This window comes from Callithrix jacchus, chromosome 2 (genome assembly GCF_049354715.1).
Source record: "Callithrix jacchus isolate 240 chromosome 2, calJac240_pri, whole genome shotgun sequence".
Classification (NCBI taxonomy): Eukaryota; Metazoa; Chordata; class Mammalia; order Primates; family Cebidae; genus Callithrix; species Callithrix jacchus.
Genome location: NC_133503.1, coordinates 69136213 through 69151852, shown reverse-complemented (window position 1 = coordinate 69151852; position 15640 = coordinate 69136213). Strand labels below are relative to the sequence as shown.

At 43.9% G+C, this 15640-nt stretch overlaps 1 protein-coding gene across 5 annotated transcripts in view; it reads right to left on the bottom strand.

The window, feature by feature from the left end:
• UIMC1 (ubiquitin interaction motif containing 1) overlaps positions 1-15640 on the bottom strand; it is a 177608-nt gene that overhangs the window by 161280 nt on the left and 688 nt on the right. The window lies entirely within an intron of this gene.

Below are 15640 nucleotides of genomic sequence, written 5' to 3'. Positions count from 1 at the left end.
TCCAGGAGCTGGTTTTTCAAAAAGATCAACAAAATAGACCACTAGCCAGATTAATAAGAAAGAAAAAAGAGAATAATCAAATAGATGCAATAAAAAACAATAAAGGGGATATCACCACAGATTCCACAGAAATACAAACCATCATCAGAGATTACTACAAACATCTCTATGCACATAAACCAGTAAACCTGGAAGAAATGGATAAATTCCTGGAAACTTGCATCCTCCCAAGCCTAAACCAGGAAGAAGTCGAAACCCTGAATAGGCCAATAACAAAGTCTGAAGTTGAGGCAGCAATTAAGAGCCTACCACACACAAAAAAAACCCAGGTCCAGATGGGTTCACAGCCGAATTCTATCAGACATACAAAGAGGAGCTGGTACCATTCCTTCTGAAACTATTCCAAACAATCAAAAAAGAGGGAATCCTTCCCAAATCATTTTATGAGACCAACATCCTGATACCAAAACCTGGCAGAGACTCAACAAGAAAACAAAACTTCAGGCCAATAACCATGATGAACATAGATGCAAAAATCTTCAATAAAATACTGGCAAATCGATTGCAACAGCACATCAAAAAACTTATCCATGGTGGCATGATCAAGTAGGCTTCATCACGGGATGCAAGGCTGGTTCAACATACGCAAGTCTATAAACGTAATTCACCACATAAACAGATCCAAAGACAAAAACCACGTGATTATCTCAATTGATGCAGAGAAGGCCTTTGACAAAATTCAACAGCGCTTTATGCTAAAAACCCTCAATAAACTCGGTATCGATGGAACATATCTCAAAATAATAAAAGCTATTTACGACAAACCAACATCCAATATCATACTGAATGGGGAAAAACTGGAAGCATTCCCTTTGAAATCCAGCACTAGATAAGGATGCCCTCTTTCACCACTCCTATTCAATATAGTACTGGAAGTTCTAGCCAGAGCAATCAGGCAAGAAAAAGAAATAAAGGGTATTCAAATAGGAAAGGAGGAAGTCAAATTGTCTCTATTTGAAGACAACATGATTGTATATCTAGAAGACCTCATTGTCTCAGCCCAAAATCTCCTGAAACTGATAAGCAACTTCGGCCTCGGGATACAAAATCAATGTGCAAAAATCACAAGCATTCCTATACACCAATAACAGACTTAAAGAGAGCCAAATCAAGAAAGAACTGCCATTCACAATTGCTACAAAGAGAATAAAATACCTAGGAATACAACTAACAAGGAACATAAAGAACCTCTTCAAGGAGAACTACAAACCACTGCTCAACGAAATAAGAGAGGACACAAACAGATGGAGAAACATTCCATGTTCACGGTTAGGAAGAATCAATATCGTGAAAATGGCCATAATGCCCAAACTAATTTACAGATTCAATGCTATCCCCATCAAGCTACCAATGACCTTCTTCACAGAACTGGAAAAAACCACCTTGAACTTCACATGGAACCAAAAGAGCACCTGCGTAGCCAAGTCAATTCTAAGCAAAAAGAACACAGCAGGAGGCATCACACTACCGGGCTTCAAACTATACTACAAGGCTACAGTAATCAAAACAGCAATGGTACTGGTAACAAAACAGAGATAGAGACCAATGGAACAGAACAGAGGCAGCGGAGGCAACACAACATATCTACAACCATATGATCTTTGATAAACCTGACAAAAACAAGCAATGGGGAAAGGATTCCCCATTGGTGTTGGAAAAACTGGCTAGCTATGTGCAGAAAGCAGAAACTGGACCCCTTCCTGACACCTTACACTAAAATTAACTCCAGAGGGATTAACGACTTAAACATAAGACCTAACACCATAAAAACCCTAGAAGAAAATCTAGGCAAAACCATTCAGGACATAGGAGTAGGCAAGGACCTCATGACCAAAACACCAAAAGCATTGGCAACAAAAGCCAAAATAGACAAATGGGACCTAATCAAACTCCACAGCTTCTGCACAGTCATTAGAGTGAATTGGCAACCACCTTAAACTTCATATGGAACCAAAAGAGCACCAAAATGGGAAAAAAATTTTGCAGTTTACCCATCTGACAAAGGGTTGATATCCAGAATCTACAAAGAACTAAAACAGATTTACAAGAAAAAAACAAACAAGCCCATTCAAAAGTGGGCAAAGGATATGAATAGACACCTTACAAAAGAAGACATACATGAGGCCAACAAACATATGAAAAAATGCTCATCACTGGTCATAAGAGAAATGCAAATCAAAACTACATTGAGATACCATCTCACGCCAGTTAGAATGGCGATCATTAAAAAATCTGGAGACAACAGATGCTGGAGAGGATGTGGAGAAATAGGAACACTTTTACACTGCTGGTGGGAGTGTAAATTAGTTCAACCATTGTGGAAGACAGTGTGGCGATTCCTCAAGGACCTAGAAATAGAAATTCCATCTGACCCAGCAATCCCATTACTGGTATATATCCAAAGGACTATAAATCGTTCTACTATAAGGACACATGCACATGAATGTTCATTGCAGCACTGTTTACAATAGCAAAGACCTGGAACCAACCCAAATACCCATCAATGATAAACTGGACAGGGAAAATGTGGCACATATACACCATGGAATACTATACAGCCATCAAAAATGATGAGTTCGTGTCCTTTGTAGGGACATGGATGAAGCTGGAAACACATCATTCTCAGCAAACTGACACAAGAACAGAAAATCAAACACTGCATGGTCTCACTCATAGGTGGGTGTTGAACAATGAGAACACATGGACACAGGGAGGGGAGCATTATACACTGGGGTCTGTAGGGGGGAAATGGGGAGGGACAGCAGGGGGTGGGGAGTTGGGGAGAGATAGCATGAGGAGAAATGCCAGATATAAGTGATGGGGAGGAAGGCAGCAGATCACACTGCCATGTGTGTACCTATGCAACAATCTTGCACATTCTTCACATGTACCCCCAAACCTAAAATGCAATAAAAAAAATAGAGATGGTCGGGCACAGTGGCTCAAGCCTGTAATCCCAGCACTTTGGGAGGCCGAGGCTGGTGGATCACGAGGTCAAGTGATCAAGACCATCTTGGTCAATATGGTGAAACCCCGTCTCTACTAAAAATACAAAAAAATTAGCTGGGCATGGTGGTGTGTGCCTGTAATCCCAGCTACTCAGGAGGCTGAGGCAGGAGAATTGTCTGAACCCAGGAGGCGGAGGTTGCGGTGAGCCAAGATCGCGCCATTGCACTCCAGCCTGAGTAACAAGAGCAAAACTCCGTCTCAAAAAAAAAAAAAAAAATAGAGAAAAAAATGTTAACAGATAGCAGAGATGCTGGGAATTAAAAAGGGAGTCATTTCCCAGCTCTTTGGTGTTTTATTTCATTTTTTTTCCTTCTTCACCCTCCTTCCCATCTGGAAGTGGGGGAGGAAAGAGGTGAAACTGAAGGAGGCAAGGGGGGTCTCCCCTCTCTTAATAAACAAAGCATTCTTTGGAACTAAGCGTTCACATCACATGTTCTCTAAATTTATCCATATCCTATCTTTTTTTTTTTTTTTTTTTTTTTTTGCATAGGGCAACCCAAAAGCCCAAGAGACAAAAGCAGCAGACAACTGTCACTTCACTCATGTCCTCCAACCTCCTGAAGCTAATCACACTTATTTTCCAAAACATCAGGAAATGACTGAGGGTTCAAACTAGCTGGTCACAGTGATTTCAGGCCAATAACTGCAGGTCTGGGATTCCCAGTGCCCCATTTAGGGATATTTTCTATATCCTGGTGACTGGCATCCAAATCTGTTTTTCCTATCCTGATTCCTAGCATCATATCTTAATTGCCTACCTGACTTTTCTACCCATATGTCCCAAACGGAGTTAAAACTCAGAACATTCACAACCAAATTTATTATCTTTCCCTCGAAATCTGTATATTTAGCACAGTATTTGTTTCTCTAATGGCATTACTATCCACTCTTTCCCTCAAGCCTCCTAGACTACCACCACAAAGCCCCTCTCCCCCACAGATTCAGTGGGTCATGGAGTCTTACTGACTTCAAAACTGACTTCAGGGCCAGGTGCAGTGACATACACCTATAATCCCAGCACTTTGGGAGGCTGGGTGGATCACTTGAGGCCAGGAGTTTGTGATCAGCCAGGCCAACATGAAGAAACGTCATCTCTATCGAAAATACGAAAATTAGCCAGGCATGATGGCGGGCACCTGTAATCCCAGCTACTCGGGAGGCTGAGGCAGGAGAATCGCTTGAACTCCAGAGTCAGAGGTTGCAGTGAGCCAAGATCATGCCACTGCACTCCAGCCTGGGCAATAGCTAGACCCTGTATATGAAAAAAAAAATCCCAAAAAACAAAAAGAAACCACGCGGAATCAATTTTTAAAAATCAATTATTCCGTAACGCTATTTGAAAAAGTAAAAACTCATTTGTGCCCAAAGTAGATGTTTAAATAAGCTCTTACCTTAAAAAGTGGTAAGGCAGGGCCAGGCACAGTGGCTCATGCCCGTAATCCCAGCAAACTCCAGCCCAACCTGACCAACATGGAGAAGCCCCATCTCTACTGAAAATACAAAATTAGTTGGACATGGTGGCACATGCCTATAATCATAGCTACTTAGGAGGCTGAGGGAGGAGAACTGCTTGAACCTAGGAGGTGGAGGTTGCAGTAAGCTGTAATGAGATTGCATCATTACACTCCAGCCTGGGCAACAAGAGCAAAACTCCATCTCAAAATAAATAAATAAATAAATAAATAAATAAATTGTAAGGCAGGAGGATTACTTGTGGCCAGGAGTTCCAGACCAGTATGGGCAACATAGTGAGACCCTCATCTCTACAAAAAATTAATAATAAAGTTAGCCAGGCTTAGTAGTATGTGCCTATAGTCCTAGCTACTCGGGAGGCTCAGGCAGAAGGATTGCTTGAGCCCTGGAGTTTAAGGGTGCAGTGAGCTATGATCTTACTACTGCACTCCAGCCTGGGTGACAGAGGGAGACTTTGTAGAGGAAATAAGAATAAATAAAAGATTCCTCTTCAAAGCTTTCCTCTTAGTTCATTATGAATAAATAATAGTTTCTTCAAAGGTTAATTTATTTTAAAGCTTTTGCTAATAACCTTAAAGTAGCTGTTAGTCATAATGAAGAAATAAGTGTATCGAGTTCTTAGTTCTTACACTTTAACCTAGATATTTGCCCTGACATGCCTGGACAAGCCCAGGCAAGTTTTAGATTATACCTTATTCCTCTTCCTTATTTGGAAGTAGTTTTGCCTCTCTAAGCATTCCTCAAGTTACTTCCTCTTTTCCTTTGGTCTCCTCTGCCTTTACCTCTTTAGGAAGTTTTAAGTTGTTAGCCAACTGGGTACAGCCTAGACTGTGAAGTCCAGTTCCAGCAGATGGAACCAGGATACAGCAGTAGGGCAGATGCATTAGATATAAATGGCCCTGCCTCCTTTGTTCAGTGTCCTCTCGTGGCAAGATGGCTAACAGGAGCACCCTTTCTGCAGAAAGTAAAATTGTCTTGCTGAGAAAAATTAAATTTATATTCCAGTGCTACTTCTTTTGCAGCACCATAAATTTACATATAACACCTTATATCAGAAAAAAAAAAAAAGGCTGGGCACAGTGGCTCATGCCTGTAATCCCAGCACTTTGGGAGGGTTGGTGGATCAGCTGAGGTCGAAAGTTTGAGACCAGCCTGGCCAAAATGACTCTACTAAAAATACAAAAATTAGCCAGGCTTGGTGGTGCATGCCTGTAATCCCAGCTACTTGGGAGGCTGAGGCAGGAGAATCACTTGAACCCCAGAAGGCAGAGGTTGCAGTGAGCTGTGATCACACCACAGCACTCCAACCTGGGCGACACAGTGAGACTGCACTCTAGCGTGGGCAACAGAGTGGGACTCCATCTCAAAAAATAAAAATAAAGCACAAAGATACCTTCTAATCAAAAGAGAGGAAACTTATTTACATAATGGAAGGTTTAAACTACTGTTATCCTAATCCAGTGGTCAATTTAGCTTCACTTGGGGAATTAATTATATATGAAGTTATTATGCTTTTCAGAAGCTACGCAACATGAATCACCCAACATCTCCAAAGATGTATTCTTAAATAAACATCTTAAAGATGTTTAACTTAAAGATGTTTAACCAAGTGTTTAGATATAACTTCCAGTTAAAGGAAATACAGCCAATAGAGATTCAAGCTAAAAACCACAAGGAAAAAAAACCAACCAATGCTTCTCAAACTACAGCACTTACACTATGATTTATTACAGCCAAAGGATACAAAGCAAAATCAGCACATGGGATGAAGCCCAAAGGGAAATGGGCACAAGTTTCAGAGTACCTTCCCAGTGGAGTCACTTAATTCCTCCAGCATCTAACTGTGACACTTGTGAGGTGGTTATCTACCAGGGAGGCTTGCCTGAGCCTAGGAATCCAGGACTTTATCAGGGGTCAGTTACCCCGACCCCTGCCTAGTGCATACCAAATTTCACACTCCCAGAAGGAAAGTACATGTTCAGCACAAACTATGTTGTTTGCATCAACAATTTACACTTAGTGAGTCACTTTTACAGGGATTTGGAAACACTTCTGAAATCCAAGTTTCCAGCCAAAGGCCAAACTTGAGAGCAGAACTTTCAAAGGTCTAATATAGCCTTAGACTGGCTATATTAACTCTTTTTTTTTTTTTTTTTTTTGATACAGAGTCTTGCTCTGTCATCAGGCTGGAGTGCAGTGGCATGATCTTGGCTCACTGCAACCTCCACTTCCCAGGTTCAAGCTAGTCTCCTGCCTCAGTCTCCCAAGTAGCTGGGATTACAGGTGTGCACCACCAAGCCCGGCTAATTTTTGTATTTTTAGTAGAGAAGAGGTTTCACCGTGTTGGTTAGGATAGTCTCAATCTCTTGACCTTGTGATCTGCTCACCTCGGCCTCCTAAAGTACAGGGATTACAGGCATGAGTCACCGTGCCCAGCCTATGTTAAATCTTTTCTGCACAATTAATGCTGTAGCTGAAACTTGGGGTGAAAGTTGAACGAGTTTGTCAAATGGACAGCAGAAGATGGTAGAAGGACATTAAAGGCAATGTCAGGAGGCTGAGGCAGGAGAATGGCTTGAACCTGGGTCGGGGGGAGGAGGCGGCGGGGGAAGGTTACAGTGAGCCGAAATGGCACCACTTCACTCCAGCCTGGGTGAAAGAACAAAATGCCATCTCAATAAATAAATAAGTAAATAAAGACAATGGGAATAGAATGAATAAAGACGAAGTGGTGTGAAAGGATGCCCCAGTCAGAGAAGCAACCACAGTGCTAAAGTTCATTCACTGGGGCTTGGTGCTTGAGAGAGTATTGGAAGTGGGTGAAAAAGAAAGTAGTCAGGATATTTCTGGCCTCTTACACCAGGTGACATTTGAACTTTGTCCTATAAGCAACAGGAAGCCACTGAAGTACTGCAGGCAAGAAAGGAGTATAGGACAGGTGCAGTGGCTCATGCCTGTAAGCCCAGCACTTTGGGAGGCCAAGGAGGGCAGATCACCTGAGGTCAGGAGTTTGAGACCAGACTGACAAACATGGTGAAACCTCGTCTCTACTAAAAATACAAAAAATTAGCTGGGCATGGTGGCACGTGCCTGTAATCCCAGCTACTCAGGAGGCTGAGGCAGGAGAATTGCCTGAACCCAGGAGGCGGAGGTTGCAGTGAGCCGAGATCGCGCCATTGCACTCCAGCCTGGGTGACAAGAGCGAAACTCCATCTCAAAAAAAAAAAACAAAAATTAGCCAGGTATAGTTGTGCATGCCTATAATCCCAGCTACTTGGGAGGCTAAGGCAGGAGAATCTCTTGAAACTGGGAGGCAGAGGTTGCAGGGAGGCAGAGGTTGCAGCAAGCCAAGATTGCAGCATTGCACTCCAGCCCAGGTGACAAGAGTGAAATTACTTCTCAAAAGAAAAAGAAAAAGAAAGTAGTACAATTGAGTGCCTGGCACATTGTAGGCCTTAAATAAAACCTGTTGATTTGATGTGACTCAAACTATTTACAAGTTCAAGGTCTATGCAGGTTGCCTGGCAATACTCTATAGGTGTCAGAGTGTGGTTGGATCATCTTCGGCCAGTCTACATCTTCTTGGATGCATTAAACTGAACTGAATTCCCCTGATCTGTAATCAAATGCACAAACTATTGATTGAAACTGGTTCCAGAAATTATGGAGAAGAATGGGACTTATTTATTTAAAGAGACAGGTTCTTGCTCTGGTCACCCAGGTTGGACTGCAGTCGCACAATCATGGCTCACTGCAGCCTCAACCTCCCAGGCTCAAGTGATCTTCACTGCTCAACCTCCCAAGTAGCTGGGACTACAGACGTGCACCACTATGCCCAGCTAATTTTTTTATTTTTTGTAGAGATGGGGTTTTTGTCATGTTACCCAGGCTGGTCTCGAACTCCTGGGCTCAAGCAATCCTCCCATCTCAACCTCTCAAAGTGCTGGGATTATACGTGTGAGCCACTGTGTCCAGCCAAAGAGTGGGATTTAGCTGATAGTATTCACCAAGATGGGAACTAGAACTTAACATCAGTATGTTAAATTATCAGAAAAATATAGCTTTTGGAATAAACTACATAGTAAGCTACCATTTACTATGTGCTAAGCAATGTGCTAAGTAGTTTATGAAGATTATATTAGATAATTCCCAACAACCATTTGAGGTGGTTATCATCTCCTCATTTTAGAGTTGGAGAAGCAGCCTCACAAATGTTAAGGAATTTACCTAAGATCACATAAGTCACGCGTGCAGAATGGAGCAATAGATGTCAAGCTAAGTACCACACAGCCTTAACTGCTCAGTTTTCAGAGATTTGTGGTTAATCCTCAGTCAGGGTTCAAGATATAATGGCTATCTGTTGCACATGGACTCTCTTCCTGACATGGCTCTGGACATACATCCCTTGAGCTCCAAGCATGGCCAATGGAACACAGAGTGGCTGGAATCCCCAAACTGTCACTGCAGTGATGAGGAGCAACCTTACCTGTTTAGTCTAACATGCTATACATATATGCTCATTTTCTATGTAGACGATAATGGAGAAAAGGCTGGAAAGCATTACTTGACTCTAACCCAATACTTCTCCTTCCCCTCCTTCTCAAAATCCTCTGTAAATCCCAGTCTATGATCAACTAACTCCCTTATGCCCTCAATCTGTCCTTAGAAAATCTCTAAATTAAAATCTGGCATCCCCTGAAGACACTGCTTCCCTATAGCCCTAAAGATACTATAAAATTGGGCCAGGCGCAGAGGCTCATGCTTGTAATCCCAGCACTTTGGGAGGCTAAGACAGGCAGATCACTTGAGATCAGGAGTTCGAGACCAGCTTGGCCAACATAGTAAAACGCTGTCTCTACCCAAAATACAAAAATTAGCCAGACAAGGTGATGCACATCTGTAATCCCCCTACTCAGGTGGTTGAGACAGAATCACTTGAACCTAGGAGGCGGAGGTTGCGGTAAGCCGAGATTGCACTACTGCACTCCAGCCTGGGCTACAAAGCAAGACTCCCATCTCAAAAAAAAAAAAAGAGGCTGGATGTGGTGGCTCACATCTGTAATCTCAGTACTTTGGGAGGCCAAGGTGGGTGGATCACTTGAGGTCAGGAATTCAAGACCAGCCTGACCAACATGGTGAAATCCATCTCTACTAAAAATAATGAAAATTAGCCAGATGTGGTGGCTGGTGCCTGTAATCGCAGCTACTCAGGTGGCTGAGACAGGGGAATCACTTGAACCCAGGAGGTGGGGGTTGCAGTAAACCGAGATTGAGCCATTGCACTCCAGCCTGTGTGACAGAGCGAGACTCCATCTCAAAAAAACAAAACTAAACTAAACAAAATAAAGATACTATAAAATTATCCAGGCTGGGCGCAGTGGCTCACACCTACAATCCAACACTTTGGGAGTCTGAGATGGGCAGACCACAAGGTCAAGAGATCGAGACCCTCCTGGCCAACATGGTGAAACCCCATCTCTAAAAATACAAAAAAATTAGCTGGGCATGGTGGCATGCCCAGTAGTCCCAGTTACTTAGGAGGCTGAGGCAGGAGAATCGCTTGAACTCAGGAGGCAAAGGTTGCAGTGAGCCAAGATTGTGCCACCGCACTCCAGCCTGAAGACAGAGCAAGACTTAATCTCAAAAAAAAAAAAAAAATCCAGCAGTCTGGGCGAGGGAGCTCACACCTGTAATCTCGGTGAGAGGGGAGACCCCCTTATGTCCTTCTATTTCACCTCCTCCCTCCCCTGATTCCAGATGGGAAGGAGGGTGAAGAAGGAAAAAAAATAAAATAAAATAAGATACCAAAGAGCTGGGAAAATGACTCCCTTTTTAGTTCCCAGCGTCTCTGCTATCTGTTAACTTTGAAAGAGCTGCAAGTGAATGTTATCCCTGCCAGCTGGAGCCTGGCACTGGTTCACGCCCCCAGGCCTCCATGGACCAGGTTCCCTCCTGGAAACACCCCTGTCAACAAACAGCTTGTTGGTTTTGTCTTGTCTCTGTAAGCCCCCTTCCCTGCTGGTCCCCACTCACGCTGCATATGAATTAGCAAATCAATGCAGCCCAAAGATTGTAAGGTTGGATGTCCAGCAAATGGACAATGACATAGTTCTGCCTCAGTTTCCCCTTTAGTGTTATAAGCCTATAGAAGGGGAGAGAAGCTGCAGCCTGGGGAGCTTGGTAAATGAGGCTGTAGCCTCCCCACCCCGAAGCTCCTGGCCAAATAAAAAGCCACTTCCTTCCTCAGTTCAGTGTTCCAGAGGTTTGTTCCTCACCGCTCCTGCTTCACCGGTACTTTGGGAGGCCGAGGCAGGTGGATCACCTGAGGTCAGGGGTTCAAGGCCTTGTTTTAACCAATGTGAAGAAAAAAATCAAAACAAAAAAAAAAGGAGTTCAAGACCATCCTGGCCAACATGGTGAAACGCTGTCTCTACTAAAAATATAAAAAATAGCCAGGCATGGTGGTGGGTGCCTGAAATCCCAGCTACTCAGGAGGCTGAGGCAGGAGAATCACTGAACCCAGGAAGCAGTGCAGTGAGATTGCACCATTTCACTCCAGCCTGGACAAGAAGAGTGAAACTCTGTCTCAAAAAATTAACTAATTAATTAGAATAAAATTATCCAGACTGAGAAGTAGACTAGAACTGCATCAAAGATGTGACCCTGGGCCCCTCCTGGGCTTGATTTTCCACAGTTCTCCTCAAGAGCACCCCTGCTTTTCTGGACCAATCTCAGGTTCTGATTCAAACAATACTTCTTTACATCCTCTAAGTAAAAACTAATCTGTGGCCACCTCTAACAGTTTGAGATATGTTCTTAGAGATGAGAACTAAAAAGACTTTTAGGAAGTAACCCAGATACCATTCTGATCCCCACATGGTGGATTCATTGTCCCACGCCATCCACACTAGCCCACTTGGCTGTCATCTCTCTATTTTTTTTTTTTTTTGAGACAGAGTCTTGCTCTTGTTGCCCAGGCTGGAGTACAGTGGTGCGATCTCGGTTCACTGCAACCTCCGTCTCCCAGCTTCAAACAATTCTCCTGCCTCAGCCTCCTGAGTAGCTGGGATTATAGGTGTCCCTGCCACCATGCCTGGCTAATTTTTGTATTTTTTTTTAGTACAGATGGGGTTTTGCCATGTTGGCCAGACTGGTCTTGAACTCCAGTCTTCAGGTGATCCACCCACCTCAGCCTCTCAGAGTGCTGGGATTACAGGCGTGAGCTACTGTGCCTGCCTTTTTTTTTTTTTTTTTTTTTTTTTTTGAGACAGGGTCTTGCTGTGTCACCCAGGCAGTGGTCCAGTGGTGAAACAGCTCACTGCAGTCTCAAGTGATCCTCTCACCTCAGCCTCCTGAGTAGTTGGGACCAAAGTCACACACCACCGTGCCCAGCTAATTTTTAAAATTTTGTAGAGATAGGATCTTGCCATGTTGCCCAGGCTGGTCTTGAACTCCTGGGGTCAAGCAATCCTCCTGCCTCAGCCTCCCAAAGTGCTGGGATTACAGGCATGAGTCACTGTGCCCAACCTGGTCATCATCTCCGTAATAGCAGTTAAAACATACGCTCTGATATTACATACTCAGTAGATACTTTTATGTCTATCACTAGATTAGACATACTAGAGTCGGAACAACTAGAGTTTGAGGCCAGGTGCTGTGGCTCACACCAGTAATCCTAGCACTTTGGGAAGCCAAAGTGGGCAGATAACACGAGGTGAGGAGTTCGAGATCAGCCTGGCCAACATGGTAAAACCCTGTCTCTAATAAAAATTTAAAAATTAGCTGGGCTTGGTGGTGCATGCCTGTAGTCCCAGCTACTTGGGAGGCTGAGGCAGGAGAATCACTTGAACCTGGGAAGCAGAGGTTGCAGTGAGCTGAGATCACACCATTGCACTCCAGCCTGGGTGACAGAGTGAGACTCTATCTCAAAAAAAAAAAAAAAGAAAGAAAGAAAGAAAAACTAGAGTTTAATCTCCCTGAGAGCAAGAACTATATCTCAAGCACTGTAGTTTAGTTTTAGTTTGCACACGTGCATGCATACACACACACACACACACAGAGTCAGTATTTAAGCAACTGAAATGTATGCTGAACTGTAGCCAGTTCCTGTCCCTTAGCAAAGCCATTTCCCTGGGATCCTTCATCACCCATGGCAACAATACACAGTAGGATATGTTAGAAAACGGTTCTCATTTTCCACAAGGAGGAAATAAAAATTAGCTGGGTTTGGTGGTGCAAAGCACTGCCCTGGGCTGGGTGTACTGGCTCACATCAGGAATCTCAGCACTTTGGGAGGCTGAGGCAGGAGGACTGCTTGAGCTCAGGAGTTTGAGACAGCCCAGGACAATATAGGGAAACCCTGACACTATAAAACAAAACAAAACAAAACAAAACAAAATTTATTAGCTGGGCATGCTGGTGTGCACCTGTAGTCCTAACTACTCAAGAGGCTGAGGCAGGAGGATCACTTGAGTGCAAGAATTCGAAGTTACAGTGAGCTATGATCATACCACTGCACTAGTGAGACCCTGTCTTAAAAAAAAAAAAAACACTGTAGGCTGGGCACCGTGGCTCATGCCTGTAATCCCAGCACTTTGGGAGGCCCAGGTGGGTGGATCACCTGAGGCCAGGAGTTCAAGACCAGCCTGGCCATCAAGGTGAAACCCCATCTCTACTAAAAATACAAAAAACAACCAGGTGTGGTAGTGGGTGCCCATAATCCCAGCTACTCAGGAAGCTAAGGCAGGAGAATTGCTTGAAACAGGGAGGTGGAGGTTGCAATGAGCAGAGATTGAGCCACTGCACTCCAGCCTGTGTGACAGAGACTTCATCTCAAAAAAAAAAAAAAAGATTAAAAAAATTGTAGGCCAGGCACAGTGGTTCAGGCCTGTAATCCCAACACTTTGGGAGGCCAAGGCAGGTGGATCCACAAGGTCAGGAGTTCAAGACCAGCCTGACCAACATGGTGAAACCCCCGTCTCTACTAAAAATACAAAAATTACCCAGATGTGGTGGCGCTCACCTGTAATCCCAGCTACTCAGGAGGCTGAGGCAGGAGAATCACTTGAACCCAGAAGGCGGAGGTTGCAGTGAGCTGAGATTGGGCCACTGCACTCCAGTCTGGGCAACAGAGTGACACCGTCTCAAAAAAAAAAATTGTAAAGCACTGCCCAAACATCAGTCACCTACTGTATTGGAAGCTCTGGGGCCTGAGACCTGACAGAGAGCTGGTGCTCAATATTTGTAGTTTAAATAGGGAAATACTTGTAGTATAAATGAATGATGAGCTGTGGTGATCTCAAGCAAGAATAATTATTGCCTATTTCTCTTTGGCCTCCTCTGATACTACTTTCCTTCCTTATTCACTGGGCTCCAGCCATGCTGTACTTTTTCCTGTTCCTCTAACACATCAAGCTCTCTTCTTCCTAAGGGCCTTTGCACCTGCTGTTCTCTCTTCCTGGAACACTCTTGCCCAGCTCTTTGCATGGCTATCCCTTCTCATTAATCAGGTCTTAGTTCAAATGTCATTTTTTTCAGAGGCTTCCCCTGATACTACCCTGACTAATGTTCCTAACTTCCTTTTTTTTGAGACGAAGTTTTGCTCTTGTTGCCCAGGCTGGAGTGTAATGGCAGGAGCTTGGCTCACCGAAACCTCCACCTCCCAAGTTCAAGTCATTCTCCTGCCTCAGCCTCCCAAGTAACTAGGTTACAGGCGCACGCCACCACACCCAGCTAATTTTTTATATTTTAGAAGAGACAGGGTTTCTCCATGTTGTTCAGGCTGGTCTTGAACTCCCGACTTCAAGTGATCGGCCCACCTCAGCCTCCCAAAGTGCTGGGATCACAGGTGTGAATCACCATGCCTGGCCTACTGTTAACTTTATTATTGTACTCCCCTCCACTACAATAAAAAATACTCTACTAGAGCTTCCCTGTCTTGGTCACCAGTATATCTCCATGCTCAAAATATCTAGTTCATAGTAAATCCTCCATAAGTATTTGAACAAATGAAGTTGAAATAAGCTAGTAATATTAAAAGCTTCATTCATTAAACAAATATTGTATATGTACCTAGGAGGGTCCAGGTTCTATTTCAAGGTGCTGGAGATTCAGGTGCGATGAAAATAGACAAAAGGCCGGGTGCGGTGGCTCATGCCTGTAATCCCAGCCCTTTGGGAGGCTGAGGCAGGCAGATCATGAGGTGTTTGAGACCAGCCTGGCTAACATAGTGAAATGCCATCTTTACCAAAAATACAAAAATTAGCTGGGCGTGGTGGCATGTGCCCGTCATCCCACCTACTCAGGAGGCTGAGGCAGGAGAATCGCTTGAATCTGGGAGGCAGAGGTTGCAGTGAGCCGAGATCACACCACTGCACTCCAGCCTGAGCGACAGAGGGAGACTCCATCGAAAATAAAAGAAAATAGACAAAAATCCCTGCTTTCCTGGGGCTTGTCTTCTAGTAGGGAGACAATAAACAAAATAAAATATATACAAAATAAAGCAGGAAAGAAGGACATGAGTGTGTGTGGAGGAGTAAAATTTTAGATGGGATAGCCAGAGAAGATAATTTAGATAGAGTAGCCAGAGAAGAAAATGGGAGACCAAGCCATAAAGATATATAGAAGAAATGCACACAAGGAGGCCTGTGTAACTGGGACAGGAATTAAGGAGTTGGAGACTGAGTAACACACGAGGAAATGAGGTCAAGGAGATTAAGGGAATTCAGAATGTACAGGACCTTGTTGGTCAATGTAAGAACTTTGGCTTTTACTAAGTGTGAGATGGGAAGCTGCTGGAGGATTTGAGAACCAAAGCGTCGTGATCTGATTTGTCATGAGAGGATCCCTGGGGCTGCTGTGCGGGGAATACCAGTGAGAATGTTACGACCGTAACCTAGGCAAGAGATAGTGGCTCCCAAAGACACGAGAAGGTGCAGCTCGGGGGTTGGAAGATAAAATATGGGGTCTGACAGTTACATTGGAAAGCCTATTAGCCATTCTAGTGGAACTGTGAAATAGGCAACTGGATGTATGTAACAGGTCCGGAGTCGCGGGGAAAATCAGAGCTGGGCTGGCATTTAGAAGTCAACAAATAGTA